The sequence below is a fragment of the Melozone crissalis genome, unplaced genomic scaffold, assembly GCF_028551555.1.
Source record: "Melozone crissalis strain CALT ecotype California unplaced genomic scaffold, PUWL_Pcris_2 ptg000068l_1, whole genome shotgun sequence".
Classification (NCBI taxonomy): Eukaryota; Metazoa; Chordata; class Aves; order Passeriformes; family Passerellidae; genus Melozone; species Melozone crissalis.
In genome coordinates this window covers 6819290-6836417 of record NW_026535846.1, presented here as the reverse complement: position 1 = coordinate 6836417, position 17128 = coordinate 6819290, and the positions used below count along the sequence as shown (strand labels likewise).

The window sequence follows — 17128 nt, the reverse complement described above, 5'->3', positions numbered from 1 at the left end:
GGCACAGCAGAGTCCTTTGTGCCAGTCCTGTGTGAGGGGGTCCCTGCAAGCTGCCATCCACTTTGGAGCCCTCCCCTGCTGCAGGCACAGCAGCCAGCCTGCAGGGAACAAAGACACACTGCCTTTCCCTGGAAGCTGCTGGTCCCTCACCGCCGAGGAGCACCATGATGATGTCCTGCTTCCCAAAGAGAAGGGAAGCAGGGAGAGGAAGGAGAGGAGGGCTCTTTTCTCCCTTCTACCCTTAACGCACCCAGGGACAGCTGGACAGCCTTACAGACCAAACTCCTGTCCCACTCTCCTGGTGTCACCTTTTCTCTCTCCATCCCCACGTGGCAGCTGCCCCTTCTCCCCGCCCGCCCGCTCTTTGCAGCCGGAGCAGCGTCAGAGCCGGCAGCCGCGGTGCTTTATTAGCCCATCTCCATGGCAACTCGCCTCCGGCTCCACTCGGAGAGACCCCCGGCTCCTCCTGCCATAAATCAGCCGCGCTCCCTCCTCCCCGGGCAGCCGCGGGGTCACGGGCTGTGCCAGCCTCCCGGCTGGGGCTGCTCTCTGCCATCTGTGGCACCACCGCGGTCTCACCCCTCAGCTAAGCCTAACATCCATCCAAAGAGGCAGCATCCAAAAGCTGGTGGCTTGGAGCCACCCGCACCAACCGGCACGGAGCTGGAGCTCTCCTTCGGGCAGGAGCAGAGTCCCCCACCATGGCACCGTGTCCTTCCCCTTGGGAAGGCATCTGCTGCCCCTCCATGTCCATGGTGAAGCCCTTGAGGGGACAAAAGCCACCTAAAATGCTGTGCTGTCCCAAGAGCTGTTTTACCCAGCACAGCGCAAACCAGGTGAATACAACCTGCTGGTCCCCACAAGAACAGACTTTTCCCACACACTTTTTCCTCGTGGCAAGGGGGTACAGGACATGCTCCTTTCAGCCACACAGCAAAACCTGTTCTTGCTGCTGTAACTCCCCCTCTAAACCTCAGAAAATGGAGAGAGCTTTTGCTTTGCATCCCACGTGTTATGCAGATTGTCACTTCATCCATAAATTCCACGCACCTGATAATGCTGGGACTAAATCCTGACAAGACAAATATGAAGGTGGCTCCTGCCACCAGAAGTTCAGGTAACTGAAGAAGCAGCCTGGCAAAGTAAAAGAGAAAAATGATCATTTTCAGAAGCAGCTGGGGCACTGCAGGCTGTGCTGGTGGGAAGGTGATGGGCTTAAGGCACAGCCATCCAGTAGCTCACCTAAAATCACTCACAATCCACAACCAAACATGCACTAGTGGAAAAGATATTTTTTTTCCCCTCACCTTTGCACACTCCCTGAGAGGAACTGATCAATGTATCCACTGATATATAATCCCAAGGGATGCCTGCAGTGTTTCTACACAAGACCACAATCTTTGTTGCCTTAGCTGAGGCTTCCAGTGTATCTGAGGGTTTACCAATAACTTAGACAAGCCCAAGGAAACCCAGCAATGACCATCAGGATGGCTGTAAATCTTCATTTCACACAGATGGTCAACATGCATACCAGACAACACCTCACAGAGCTAAAAACCCCTTCCTGCAAGGCACTGCAGAGCTCAAGGGCTGTGTCTAGGCAGATCCTGGTAAAGCAGAGAGCTGGAGTCTTGTTTCTATGACAAAACGTGCCATCCAAATCTCCAGAAGCCAGGTCCAACTCCATGCAGAAGTACCAGAGCTCTTTTAGCAGGGGGAGCTGTCTCGAAATTCAAAAGCTATGTGCTGGCAGTGGAACAAATTCATAAAAGCTAATGAGCCTGAAAGAGACTGTATTTGTCCTGCAGTCCCTTGGCAAGAGCAAAAATAAACCTGGAGAGAAAGACCTGTTCACATGCTCCCTGTTTTCTGTTCTGCAGCTACAACAGCAGCATCAGTTCAAAGATCCCCCTGTGGAGTCATAAGGTTTTCGATGCCTCAGCATTTCTATTTCTAACGTTGCACATGCTTGTCAACTCCAAATATTCTGAAACAATTTAGATACCTAACACCTAAATCAAGTGCTTACGGAGGCTGCCTTTGAGAGTCCCTGTTTGTGCTTGTCTTTTTTCTGATCCAGGGTCCTTCTGAGTTTTTCTCTGCACCCACAAAGCTGTGAACTCAAATTTTATTCAGAAGGAATCGAGTGGCAGGGAGCCAAAACCTAGAACTTGAAACAAGGCCAGATATCAGGAGGTTCACACTAAAAATTGCTGGGGTTGACAACGGCAGCTGAAGCGTTTGGAAAATGCCCTCTGTTCATGTTTCATGCAATATGTGATAGCAGGTCTTTGTTCCAAACACTCTCCTCAGCAACTCAGAGGAGACCCTGGTCTCATCACAGCTTGGTAAACTGAGCTCAGTTTACATCAGCAGCCTTCTGGCACCAAGACGCTGCTGAGCATCGGGTGCAAAGGCCTTTAGGAGAATAAATCCCCAAAACCCCCAGGGAAGAGTGAGCTCTGGTGCTCTCAGGACCTACCAGACCTGGACTCTGAGTGTATTTCTCTCAAAACAGCCATCTCAGGCTCCTCTCCATCAAGCAGGAGAGTCACCCATGCAGTGTGGCTGTGGACAGAGCCTGTCAGCAGCAGAGCAGAAGATTCCCAAAGACCTCAGCTGAACCTGCTCCTGTAACAAGAGCTCTAAATGTCACCACACTGCCTGTGCCACGGTCTCTGGAAGGATTCAGATGTTGTCACGTTTGGTGAAGTTTACAGGGATCACAGGAAGGCCGAGGCAAAGCCTAACAGTGAATTAGCTGAAGAAAACCAGCAGAGACCCAGGTAATAAGGGCTATTCATGATGTTAAGGTGCGTGCAAGGGCCAGGCCATTCCAAGCCCTGGCTGCTGGAGCCACCCTCATGGAAGCTGAGGCTGACCCAGCAGCTCAGTGGTTAATGAAAGGAGGAACTTGGTGTCTACCTAGAGCAGATGGCTACCTAGAGCAAAGGGCAGAGAGAGTTAAAATAAAAAAGTGAGTATTTATTAAAGGCCTTTAACAGGCACACTTTAAGCAGTGCAGGAGCCTGGCAGAGGCTACACCCAAGATGTACAATGGTCACGAGTTCTTTGGGCTGATATAAGTTTGGTCTATTTGCATATCAGAGGTTCATTCCTCAATTACATCTTCAGGTAATTCACATTCACATTCCCTCAGTTTGCTTCCCCCTAATTAAAAAAAAAAAAAAAAAAAGTTTATATGTTTTGGGGCTGTGATGGTGTCCTTGGCTCTCAGGCCTGGAAGGATTGTTCTGTCTGACCAAACTGAAGAGAGCTTCCCAACACTCTGTATGGAGTTCAGAGCTTCACACTAATGCAGTGCATTATGCAGGATGTGAAAAATAAAAAAGCTAAAGCTTAAGGCATCATTCTCAGAAATGGTTACTGTGTTAGCCTTGTCCTGGCAGAAAGGCACAACAAAAGGAGCAGCTCAGAGCCCCAGGACTCTGCTGTTACACACACAGCTCCTCATGCTGCACAGCTGGTACCAGGGCTGGGGGACTGGCTTAGCCATCAGTGCAGCTCCTGGCCTTCCCTCAGGCTGGGGGAGACCCCCAGTCCCTGGAGCACACTCAGTCACATGCATTACACACCCCAGCAGCAGTTTGCTGCCAGAACTGGGCCAGCACCAAGGCAGGCACCAGGCTGTGGTGCCAGGGCGGGCAGTGGGAGCTCTTCCCTGGCACAGTGCTCGGGAGGCTCCAGCTGGAGCTGTGACTGCACGTGTACAGCTGATCTCAGCCTCTGCCAGGGCCAGCCTGCTTCAGGAGGGGCTGCTTGGTGTAAACAGGTCACAGACAAACAGCCAGGGGAGTTGTGCTTTTGGTGACAGGAAGGAGGAGCAGAACAGCTCTGCACGGGAGGAAGCGCCGCAGGGCACGGGCACAGGCAGATGTTCTGCTGCTCCCAGTGCCTGGCACTGGGACATGGAGCCTCTGGAAATGCAGCCTGCCTCAGCCAAGCAGGGAAACACAGACCCAGGGACACTCAAAATGAGAAAAGAGATGCTGTAATTTCCCCCAAACCAGCAATACTCACAACAAGCCAAGCTGTGTGATCCAGAACAGCCCTACACTGCAGGAAGCCCTGAAGCTGCTTGGGCTGTGTGGTTTCCACTCCACATCCCAAAACCCACCAGCATTCAGTACCGGGAAACTTAAAACAGCAACTTCTCCTCTGTTTTCTCCCTCCCACAGCATCTGAGAGCAGTTTGGATAAGACAACATTGGTCAAAAGCTACCAAATGTTCAGGTTAGCTGTTCCCTTCCTGTGGGCTGCTGGGCTGTTCTGGTGAATATTCCACAGCAGCAGGCAGAGTGAGTGGGGGTCCTGGCTCTGAGTGAGCCCCAGTGCTGACAGAATCCATCTACATTCAAGCAGTCATCAACAAAGATTGTGTTAAAGCTCCACACTACAAAAATATAAGAACTTTATGACTTCCTCCCCATTGACAGATTAACCTATATTTAAATAGGAGAATTAATGCTAGAATGAGTAACCAGGGTCCTCCCTCTACAACAAGCTTACATCTGTACATTATTAACAAATCACCAATATATAACAAATCAAACAAGCAGAGTATTAAATATCTTGTTAACCCAACAGAGGAGCATCCATTAAGAAAGATTATGCAGAATTCACCTGCATTCACCTGCTGGACTTGGGCCCAGCAATGTAGAGAGCACCAGCCTGCAGCATCTGAGCTCCAAACTTTGCAGGATTCACCAGAGTGAGTTTTACTTTGTTCCAGCTGATGGAAGAGGAGAGGATAATAATGGCCAGGATCCTTCCTGCTTCTCCCAGTCCAGCCAGCTCCACCATTAGGGAGGAGAGCTCCTCCTGTCTGGGAGCCAATGCACACACCACCCTCTTGATTTGTAATTAGTGGAATAAGAATGCTCAGTCAGCTGGGAAATCTGCCTGAGTGAATGACATCCTCAAGTGCTTTCTAATCCAAGGAAGGCAGCCTCTCACTTCACTGAGCTAATGGGCTGCAGTGGGGGGCACCAGAATTTCTCCCATGGACCCACATGCACCCAGGAACAGTTCTGTAGCTAATTCTACAAGCCAGCAGCCCCAGCTGAGCACCTGGGAGTAGCTGCAAGGTCCTGCCAAGAGTTTGTGTCAGTAATTAATCTGCCTCAGCCTCACAGCACTTGCTCCCTCCTCAAGGCACAAACTGTTTAAGGAAAGGGACTTGTGGGTCAGGGGATTTGGGAGCTCCAGAAAGCCCAGAGGCAGGTTCAAGGGCAGCTGCAGAGCTATTTCTGTGGGACAGGACTTGAGGAGTGAAAGAACAGAGGTTGTGAGTCAAGGCAGGAGCTGCACAGCACCTGGCAAGCCGCACACTGGAATATTAACTAAAATAACCCTCTGCCTCATCTCTTTTAAATTCAGGTGCACAGGGGAATCCATCAAGGTAATTTATGGTGTGTAGCTCCTGAAATGCCAATCAAAGGAAGCCCAGAGTAACAAGTGTGTTAAAAGGGACCTCATTGATCACTATCTCCACAAACACAGCCTTAATTCCTTCAATCCTGGTTAATCAGGCTACTTTGTTACTTTTCTTACACAAAGGATCAGTGGGAAGCATTAGGCATTAGCTATGCAACCCCCAGAAAGCTTCCCAGGTGATGGAGGTGGTGTTTGGTGGTGTGGAACATCTCCAAGGTCCTCAAAGGGCCCCTGACAGAGCTTGTCAGTAGGACTGGGGTTTTTCTCCCTCTTCCATAAGTGGAAATTTCTCCACGCACAAACCGCCAAGATTTGATTCAAACCTGACAATTAGCAGATGCAGAGATGATAATTAGGAAGGCAGAGAGAAAAGAAAGAGCTGTGCTGAATTCCAGGAGCCCACAGCCCTGTTCCACAGGGGGAGCAGGCTCACGTGTTCTGCCAGCAGCAGCAGCAGAAGGGACCTTGGATCTGCAAATCTGGATCCATCCAATGTATCAAGGAGCTGGGGCAGGGAAAGAACCACTCCAGCCCCTTCTCTTTCCACCTTCTCTTTAAAAACACAAGCTGGCTTTCCCTAGGCCTTTCATGAGGTATTTTTGCTCTTTATTTGTCAAGGAAGCCCCTCTGACCTTTTTGCATGGGCTGGTGTGCTGCTGCATTGCTGGAAAGGGTTGGGATAGCAGGAGGTAATGCACAGATCAGGGCTAGATCTGCTCTTATTAAATATAATAATTACCGATCTGGAAGAGGGAATAAGCAGCACATTAATTAAGTTTGAAGAGGATCTGAAACAGAGGAGCTGCCAACAACAAAATTGAAAAAAATTATATAAAGAGGAGGGGAAAAAAAAAATCAAGTGGGAAGAAAGCAGAACCTGTGTGAAGAAAAGACACTGAAGAGAAGCTGTGGGGGAAGGAGGAGGTTTGGCTCTACTTTACCCCAACAGCCCCAGAAGTCCTTTACTTATTTCTGCTTTTTTCCACAAAACCAAAGCAACCCCCAGGCAGAAAAGGCTTTGGCAGACCATTGCAGGAAGAGAAGCCCAACCATGTTTTTTACTTCAACACTGTTAGGAAGGAATGGTGGAAGCTTTGTTCCCATATGAGGAAGATTTTACCAAAGGGCCATTTTGTCAACCTGCAAAGATTCATTCAAATTAAAGCTTTTTCCTGCAGGGCATGGCAATAAAGTTCAGCAAGGCAGCCCTCCATTCAGCCCAACACAATATGAACACAAAATTTCACCCCTTCCTGGTTTTTGGAGGGTGTAGGGGTTTAGTAAAGCAGTCTCAGGATGCCAAAGAAGGCAGGGAGGGGCATGCTAAAGTGTGATGGTGTTCACAGGGGTCCCAGGTTGAGGGAAGAGACAAGGATCTGACTCCATGTTTCAGAAGGTTTGATTTATTATTTTATTATATATATTACATTAAAACTAATGAGACAGAGATCCATTCTGAATTAGGTGAAGTGTCTAGCAGCGGTTTTTTCTCCGCAAAACATTATACTAAAAGAACAGAAGAAAGGATTTCATCAGAAGGCTAGCTAAGAATGGAATAGGAAAGAATGCTAACAAAGGCTTGTGGCTTGGTCTCTGAGCTAGTTGGGCTGTGATTGGCCATTAATTACAAACATCCAACATGGGCCAATCACAGATCCACCTATTGCATTCTACAGCAGCAGATAATGTTTACATTTTGTTCCTGAGGCCTCTCAGCTTCTCAGGAGGAAAAATCCTAAGGAAAAGATTTTTCATAAAAGATGTAGTCTGCAACACTACAGGAAAGCTTTTGCTGAGCAGAAGGGTAGCCTGGTGAAACTACAACTTCTCCAGGATTTAGAAAGTCCAAGTGATCACCCTCAGACAGGCACAGGCTCACACTCCTCAATCAAGCTGCAAAACAAAAGGGCAAAAACTCGCTTTCCCTGCCCTGCCAGAGGCAGCATTTCCAGCTTCCCTGTGGCTGCCTTAAAGCAGCTCCACATTATGCACTCCAGTGCAGAACACTCTGTTGAGGATTAAATCTACATCCAAAGGTGATGTTTCAGCCGGCCTGCCCTGGGATTGCCAGCAGAATGACATCACCACTAATTAATCAGCCTCTGTACAGACATTTCTCAAATCCCCTGGATTCAAAGCACAGCAATTAGTCACATATTCCAGCAGGAATTGCCACCTTCCTTTCCACTTGCACTGCTCTCCAGTGCCTCGCTGACATCCCAGCTCTGGGGCTGTGCTGCCGAGCCAACCCAGCATCGATCCATGAGGAGAAGGATCACATGGCCCTGCCTGGAGTCCATGTCATTATCCCTGATGGAGTGTTGGCCAACACCACGATTCACAGGAGCAGAAACGCCAGGGACAAAGGAATATACATTTCCCCTGCTGCTGCAGGGAGCTGGGCTGCACTCAGCCCTGGAGCAACCCTTCAGAAAGCATACACTGAACACCCACAGTGGGAATAAACCTGAATACACTCAGTGTCCAGGGAGGGCCTGAGTGCAGAGCTCCCTCTTCATTTAAGATTTATCCTCCAGTGTTGTCTTATATGTCAAGAGCTCTATTATCATTATAGTGTAAGGATTCCATACCACCAGAGCTCCATACCTCCTCAATGTTTCTCGTAGTCAGCTCCTCTAAGCACTGACTCCGCTTGGTCCTTGCAGTAGCTATCATCTCCAGTTAGCAGAGGGTTATTTTAGTTAATATTCCAGTGTGTGGCCAATCCACTCTTTTATACCACTTATTCTTATTGGCTACAGGTGTGGCCTGTTAACACTAGGCCTGCTCCTAATCTTTAGTAATTGGTTCAGCTGCAACTCATTGGGGATAAGATTACATTCTATACCACCTTCATTCACCCATACCGTGTCCCCCTACCCTCCAGCACCTTTGTGCCAGGAGGCTGCTGCTGTTTGGGGCAGCTGTAGCTGAGCTCAGCTTCTCCAGCTGTGGTGAGTGCAGGGTCTCCTTGGAGTTGGCACAGAAAGCTGAGGAAGGTATTTGGAGGGGTGGGAAGACATGGAATAATTGAAAGGGACAGGAAGGAGTTCAGTGGCTGACAGGTCTACCTGTGAGCACAGGGATTTTGGGATTGGTGGGGGAAGTAGGAGCAGCTCAGAAAAGGCCACACTGGTTAAATTCTGGGCTGAAAACACAGGATTTTGGGTCAGAAAGAGCAGCCAGGGCACGTGGGGAGGGGACCAGAGCCCATAAACACTGTGATGGCCACAAGTGTCTGCTGCCAGCAGCCTGTGAAGCCTCTCCAGAAGCAATATCCACGAGGTCAGGGAGTCAAGCACTGCAATCAGGAGTGCCAGCATTCAGAGCAGCCCCCGTGCCCTCACACACAGACAGAAGAGCAGCAAATTACCAGAGTGTTTAATTACAGAACCTCCTTATCCCCCTCCCAGCGCCTCCAGCTCCTGCAGCCAGCCAGATGTGTGTCCCAGATGGAATTAGCACAATGCAGGAGCAGCAGTTCCTGTTTACAGGAGCTGCTATTTGTAGCTGATAAGCAGGGACAGACAGCAGACAGCCATGAAGCTGCAGGAAAACAGAGGATGCTCCTTTGGGAGGGCACAGTGTGGGAGCAGGTGCTGCCTCTGGCTCTTACAGAAGGATTTGATCCCAAGTTTCCATAGGGAGCCACTTGCTTTGGTTCCCAAAGGTGTAAGAGACATCCTGGGTCTGACCTACAGCTGTGCCAGGCTCCCCTTACTCCTCCTCAGGGGCAGCTGCCCTGCAGAGAACCCTCTGCTGTCACTGGCACATTTTCTGAAAAATCCTCTTTGCCCAGGATTTTGTCCTGGGAAGCTCAGAAGCCTCAGAGAAAAAGGAAAACAATATTATCTCATTTGCTTCTCCTGTGTTTGCTGCTCTGGAATGTGGTTGGAGATTGTTTATCCAACATGTGAATTGTTTTAACTTAATGGCCAATCACCATCAGCTGTGTCAGGACTCTGAGAAGTCACAAGTTTTTATTATTCATTCCTATTAAGCCTTTCTCTTTCTTTAGTATAGTTTTAGTATAGCATAATATCATATCAATCATATCATGTCATCATATCATAATATATCATAATATATTATATTAATATTATTCATTCTTGTTAAGCCTTTCTTTTTCTTTAGTATAGTTTTAGTATAGCATAATATAATGTAATGTAATATAATGTAATGTAATATAATGTAATGTAATATAATGTGATGTAAATATAATATAATATAATATAATATGTATTCGTTCTTGTTAAGCCTTTCTCTTTCTTTAGTATAGGAATAGAATAGAATAGAATAGAATAGAAATCAGCCTTCTGAGAACATGGAGTCAGATTCTCTCACCTCGTCCTGGGGACCCTCACAAGCTCAGCACTCTGGGGTTAAATATTCCAAAATCACGACACCAGAGATCTCCAGCTTGACAGCCAAAAGCATCCAGTGCTCCCCTGCTTGCAGCTCTGCATGCCAATTCTCACAAATTTAAAGAGAGGCTAAAAATAACCTGTCTTCCAGTAGTGGTGGTGTGAAATTAAATTCATTACCATGTGTGAAGCACTCTAATACAATGGTGATGAGTACTACCCGGAGCAGATTGTACAATAGGGAAGAGAAAAAACCCTAAAAGCCACATTGAATGTGAGTGCTCAGGGAGGCAGAGGTGCTGGGGAGAGGAGCAGTGGGGGTCACATAATTGGGCTGTATTGATGCATATGCACAGCCAGCGGTGGGGTAAGGTAAGAGAGGCAGATTCAATTTTCATCTCCCTGAACTTCAGGCTTCACTGCTAAAATGTTTCAGTAACATCAGGATGCACAGCAGAGAAAAGACTTGGCAAAGAACAGAAGGTTAAAAATTAAGGTAGGAAAAAATACCTCCAACCAAATAAAAAAAGCACAAACAACAGAAACACCACAGAAAGACAACAGCAAAATACCAAAGAAGAGCCCAAGCACCGCAAAGGAAAAAATTTAGGCCAAAAAGACTAATAGAGAATACCAGGTTTGAAAAAAAGCTCAGCTGCTGACAAGGAAGCACAACTTCTTGAAAAGGCTGATCAAAGAGCCAGTACTTCATTTGCTCTGAACCCCTGGCTGTAAAATAAAAGATATCCAGAGTGTCGAGGTCAGGGGAGAGGAACAGTGGGCACAGGTATAAAAGCAGGGCTGACATCCATAAAGTCCTGTGAAAGCAGACTGCAGACATCCTCAAAACCATGAAAAGCACACCCAGGAAGCTCTGCTAAGCCCCCCTACAGCTGCCACACCAAAGAGGACACACCACGGGCTCTGGGGAGGATTTGCAGCCATCTGATGCCTTTGCCTGGCTCCGGTTTCGCAGCTGCGGCTGGAGCCTGGCAGAGCAGCAGCCAGCTGTCCCTGGCCTCCAGCCCACAGCAAACACATCTGGAACAGCTGGGGATGGCCAACTGCTGCTGGCCAGGAGAGGATTCCTCATGTGGATTTAATGTTCTGCATTCAATATGATGTTTTTGATGGGGGGTGTGGAGCAGCCACACGTGTGGTCAGGGAGCAGCATTTGGATGGCCTCTGCTCTGGACATGCCACTTTGTGCCCATGGAGCACAGCAGAGGCTCCCTGGGCCACCTGTAATTCTTGGTTTCCTCAGGGAATTCAGCCCTTCCCACCTGAGGCTCCTCCAGACAGATTGCTTCCCATCCCATTCATCATCAGATAGTTTGGTTGGATTCTTTATGCCCCATCTTCAGGGCACCTTGCCCCAGACACCTTTGTGTTCCAGTAGTTTGTCTCCTGTTCCACTGGTTTTTTTTACCTTTCCTCTAAAAAAAGAAAAAAACCCCAACCATTTTTACTTTAAAAATGTAAAATGAAACTTTTGAAAAATCCACTTTTTTTTTTGTAAGGTCTTATGTATCCACTTAAGGCTCTCTACAAGCCAGACCAGCAATAAAAAAGATGAATTTTTCAGAGGAAACAGAACAATCTCTTTCAGCTCTTTTCTCCTTTTTATCCTTCTATTTTCACCTGAGTGACAAAGAAGTCAGAATATTTGAGCAAGTAGTTACTGCCTTAGTCCCTTTCTTCACTCCCATTTTACCAGCCTGAAAAGCAATGAGAGGTTTTTATCACTTTGAGGGAGGTGGAAAGGCCTGGTAAGTCTTCACATTAGAAGGTTTAAAAAATAAACCAGAACAAAAAAAAGCTTTGTCATGTGAAAATGGATGAGAAGCCACCCATTTGAAGCAGGTTCAACTCTTGTGCTGAGACATCCCTCTTGGGAAAAAAAAAAAAAAAGAGAGAGGAAGGGGGTCTAACTTGCTGTTAAAGATACTGTTTTGAACCTGGGCTGATAACAGGAACCAGTCTGCAAAGTAAAACTGCAAAACCAAACCTCAGAGCCCCCAGAGCCAGGCAGTGCTGAGCAATAATTGGTGCATAACAAGGCCCGGCCCAGCCCTGGCTGTGAGGAGGGGTTCAAGGAACACCCTAAATTCATGGGAGGTGTTTCACAGGGGGATTGCACACCTGGGAAGGTACTCAGGGGCTGGGAGGTGACAGTTTTTGTTGCTGTGACATCTTTTGGTGAGACCACACCTGCAGAGCTGCCCTCAGCTCTGCCCCAGCACAGGATAAACCTGGAGCTGCTGGAACCAGTCCAGAGCAGGCACCAGGGGGATCAGAGGGATGGAGCAGCTCTGCTGGGAGAGCTGGGATTGCTCAGCCTGGAGAGGAGAAGCTTTGGGGTGACCTCAGTGTGGCCTTCCAGGACCTGAAGGAGCCACAGGAAACATGAAGAGAGACAATCGACAAGGGATGGAGTGACAGGACAATGGGGAGTGGATTCAAACTGTCAGAGAGCAGGTTTAGATTGGATATTAGGAAAATATTCTTTATTATGAGAGTGGGCGGGTGCCAGAACAGGTTGCCCAGGGAAGCTGAGGCTGCTCCATCCCTGCAAGTGTTCAAGGTTGCACAAAGCTGGGAGCAAGCTGGGATAGTGGGAGGTGTCCCTGCCCACGGCAGGGGCTGGAATGGGATGATTTTTAGGGTCCCTGCCAAACCAAGGCATGCCATGGGTCTGTGATGAGAACAGCTACACATTTTCCTGCACTGTCCAGGGTAGTGAAACCATACCTGGGAAGGCGTTGGGCTGTGCAGGGCAGGACCTCTTTGCTCTGGAAGCGATTATCAGAACTCTCCCTGTGTCAGGAGACTGGAAAGGCATCCCTGAGAGGGAGCTTGCAGAGGGATTCCCTCAGCTGAGAGGGAATTCACACCCTGAGAGCCTTGGCAAGGCTGGCTCTGGAAGCTGCAGCAATACAGATGCTGTGCAAGCTCCCTCTGGGCCTTTTAGGCAGTGCCTGACTCAAATGGAAATCAATGTGAGCCTGGAGTCAACTGCTCCAGAGGGAGAAATCCCCGTGCAGTGCCCAGCCCTGAGCCCGGGGTGCTGTCCCAGAGGGGTCCAGTGCAGGAGCCACATCCTCTGGGCTGGCCCTGACAGGCACTGCCACCGCACGGCTCTGAGCAGCCCCAGCACCACAAGTGTCTCACAGGACATCCCGAGCTGGAAGGGACACACAAGGAGCAAAGTCTGGCCCTGCCCAGGACACCCCACAGTCCCACCCCGTGCCCCAGAGCACTGCCCAAAGGCTCCGTGAGCTCTGTCAGAGCTGCTGTGAGCGCTGCCCTGGGAGCTGTTCAGTGCCCCAGCACCCTCTGGGGGAAGAACCTGTCCCTAACACACAGCTGAACCTCCCCTGACACAACTTCAGCCATTCCATTCCCTCGGACTGTGACAGGTCAGAGGTTGGTGCTGTCCCCTGGGAAGAAGCTGCAGGCCTCTGAGGCCTCTGCCCTTCTCTGGGCTGACCAGACTGAGGCCCTTCAGCAGCTCCAGACCGTTCAGCACCCTGCAGCCTCCTTTGGGCACTAACAGCTTCAGAGCCCTCTTACACTGTGTCACCAAAACTGCCCCATCCTGTCTGTGTCCCGGGCGGCGCTGCTGTCCCCAGTGCCCCCAGGACAGGGCTGGACAGGGCAGTGCCAGGGCTCGTTGTTCCCGGTGTCCCGCATGTCCCCTGTGTCCCCGGTGTCCCCTCTGTCCCCCAGCACAGGGCAGTCCGTGCCAGGCTCACTTTCCCCTTTGTGCCCCAGCACAGGGCAATGCCAGGCTCGCGGTCCCCTCTGGCCCCGGTGTCCCCGCCCGTTCCGCGGGGTCTGGCGCCCCCTGCCCGCCGCGTGGGGAGCGGCAGCGGCCCCGGCCCGGCGCGGATTGCACAGAATCCATTAATGAATTGGGTCAGGAAAAACCTCTGGGATCACCGAGTCCGGCCTCCGAGGATTCGCCACCTTGTCAACAGCACCATGGCACCGAGTGCCACGTCCAGTCTTTGCTCAAACACCTCCAGAGATGTGACTGGGACCTCCAGAGATGACTCCAGCACCTTTCTGGGCAGCCCATTCCAATCACCCTAATTGGTCTAATCACCTTTTCTGTGAAAAATTTACTCCTGATGTGCACCCTGAACCTCCCCTGGCCCAGCCTGAGATCCTATCCTTGTAATCCCGTCCCTGTGATCCTGTCCCTGTGATCCAGTCCCTGTAACCTGTCCCTGAGATCCCGTCCCTGTGACCCTGTCCCTGTGATCCCGTCCCTGTGATCCCGTCCCTGTGATCCTGTCCCTGAGATCCCATCCCTGTGACCCTGTCCCTGTGACCCTGTCCCTGTGATCCGTCCCTGTTCCCCGGGAGCAGAGCCTGACCCCACCCGGCTCCCCCTCCAGCCAGGGAGTCGTGCAGAACCATAAGGAGCCCCCTGAGCCTCCTTTCCTCCAGGCTGAGCCCCCACACCTCCCTCAGCCTCTCCTCACGGGATTTGTGCCCCAGACCCTTCCCCAGCTTTATTCCTTCAGCAGCTCCACGTCCCTCCTGAGCTGAGGGGCCAGAGCTGGGCACGGGTGTGGCCTCAGCAGCGCCCAGCACAGGGGGACAAACACTGCCCTGGCATCACACTATTTGTGATGCCAGCCAGGTGCCACAGGGCTTCTGGGGTTACCTGGGCGCTGCTGGCTCATGTTCAGCCCCTGCCAACCAGCAAACCCAGACCCTTTTGTGCTGGGCCACTTCCCAACCACTCTGCCCCAAGCCTGTAGTGCTGCATGAGGTTTTGTTTTTGGGACAGGCCCCTCACAGCCCCAGCCCACTGACAACAGCTTGCTGGGCAGCAGCAGTGACCTGGGTGTGCAAAACCACATATTTACACATATTTACACCTGCAGAGAAGGGATGGAACAGCAGGCAGGGAGCTCCCTGGCTCCTGAGGAGGGAGACTGCCCTCAGAGCCACTCTCCTAACTCCAGTAGAGACAAAGCTCTCCAATGAGATGGACACAGAGCAACTCCCTCGCTCCCCTCCTATCACACAGGGCTTCTGGCAGCCCAGGGCTCCCAGGGTATCTTTGCCAGGCTCACTTGCTCATGTGAAAAGCTGTAAAACAATAACAGTGCCACCTGCAGACATGTGCCACAGCTGGTGTGGTCACGCAGAGCATTCCTGGTGAGTGGGAATGCCCACGGGAGACCTCAGCCTTCCCTTCCCAGATGAACTCCCACTTAAACTGAAGCTTATTCAAGCATTTGCATCCCAGTGATGCATGAAAGTGTCCCTCTGCAGGTAAAGTGACTGTAAGATGGCATTTTCATGTATCTGGGATGTTTTTCTAAGCTGAGCTATGGATAGTCCCTTCTTCAAGCTGTTGCTCCTCAGTAGATTTAGAGTTACAAGCTCTGCTGCTCCAGCCTGCCCACCTCCCCAGCAAGGTGAGGAGCAAAGGCAGGGGGCTAAAGCCCACCTGCAGGTCTGCACAAGTTCTCTGCCCACACAGCTGTCCCAGCTGGACACCTGAGGAGTGGCTGGCTTTGATTTGGAGGGATGGAGAAGTTCCATTTCCCTGCCCCTGTGCTAACACCCCACAGGAGCTGGCAGCCCCTCTGACCCTGACACTGCTGAAGGAAAGGCTCCCTCACAAAAAAAAGCTTTATTTATTTATTTATTTAGCCAGACCCAGGCAGCAACTCTGCACCAAGCCTGGGCTAGCAGAGACACACCAAGGGCTCCCTGCAAGAGGCTCCTTGCTCTCCTCACACCCACCCTGCCCCACAGGCAGCAGGGCTCATGGAATGGGGTCAGTCCCCTGCCCCAGGGCCATCCCCACATCTTTCCTGGTCCTATCCCTCTGTTTGCACCTATTTTAAGCTCCACAGCCCTTCACCAGCCATATCTTCTGGAAGCTCTGCAGAGGCCCCATAAAACTGTGGGGGTTTGCTTTCCTTCCCTTCTAGAACTCCTTGGCTACTCACAGCTTTTGGGTTGAAAAGCCTTGGTTTCATCTCCAAAAGGAAGATCATTTTTTTAAGAACTGTTCAGACAAAGTGTGACATAACAGGGTATCTATTTCTTGAACAGAGCTGTTTCCCTGCATTTGTTTGAAGTCTGACCTGATTATTCCTGCAATTGTATTTTTAATGCTCATCAGGTATCCTTGGAGAAAATGGAGAGTCACTTTTTTTAGATCATGCATATGTAATCAGACAAACAAAATAGAGCTCACCTGCCCTGTTCCTCCCCTCCACAGCAAAAAGCACATCATCCACCATTGTTCCAGAGAAAGCAGCAGCTATTCAGATGGGACACAGCACCAGTTTCTGACCTGCCTTGGGCACTTCTGGTGCCATCTGTCCTCACTGTAGGGACAAATGCTGCCCTCACACTGGAATAAACAAGAGTTGCTCCCCTACTCATAAATGCTTCCTCCAGTATTGCTCCCACATAGTTCTACATCTTTAATCCAGCTTTTTAAGGTGGCCATTTCAGCTCCATGGGTACTTTCAGTCCTGTTTTGCACAGTTCAATAATCACTGCCTGGACTGGAGAGAGGCAGGCAACATCACTGGTGGTTGGCACTCTGCAGCTGTGACCTTGGCACGCCCGTGCTGCTGAGAGAAGAGGGGCACTCACTGAGCAGGGCACGCAGCAGCAGCAGGACAGCACTTTGTGCCTGGCTCAGCAGCTCAGCCAGCCCAGCCCAGCATGAACCTGGGACATTCAGGTTCCAGACAGCCTGTGAGCACATCCCAAACCCCTCTGCAAGGCTCAGTGTGTGTCACAGCTCCAGGGCACACAGCAGGAGACACAGGGAGCCCCTGAGTCAGGAAATGTCTCTCCTGCAGCTCAGCTCAGTGTTGGGGAAGATGAAACAGGAAAGCCTTATAAATATGATTGCCTGGCAAAAGATTTTGAGAATATGGAAACTATAAGTGAGATTGAAATGAAAGCAAGCTTTGAGATACCTCAGTTACTGAACAACGAGAAAACAATGGTGTGGCCGGCTGACGGTAATCCCCTTTTGATGGAACAACACTCTCTGCTTGCAGACAGGCCCAAGGGTCAGAGCAGACCCTGCCAGCTTGGCAGAAGGGGCCCAAAGAGGAGTTTTTAGGGTTTAAAAAGTAACACAGTATGGTGATGTAGTGATTCTTACAGGCTGTATGGAAATGCTGTAGGATTTGTATCTTGTACTAAATTCGTTAAGTGAGAATCAGAATATTCAGCACAGAAGAAGATTTATTGTATTGTAATGGGAACTTACCTTTACTTTTCTATGCCCTTAGCTCTTACCTCTTGTCTCT

The 17128-nt window shown here is 50.1% G+C and overlaps 1 protein-coding gene across 1 annotated transcript in view; it reads right to left on the bottom strand.

Moving 5' to 3' along the window:
• Nucleotides 1-17128, bottom strand: part of LOC128945622 (gamma-aminobutyric acid receptor subunit alpha-3-like) — a 118250-nt gene that overhangs the window by 78563 nt on the left and 22559 nt on the right. The window contains exon 2 of the mRNA XM_054289376.1: nt 1051-1134. The gene's annotated coding sequence lies outside the window, so the exon portion shown is untranslated. The remainder of the gene's footprint in view (nt 1-1050; nt 1135-17128) is intronic.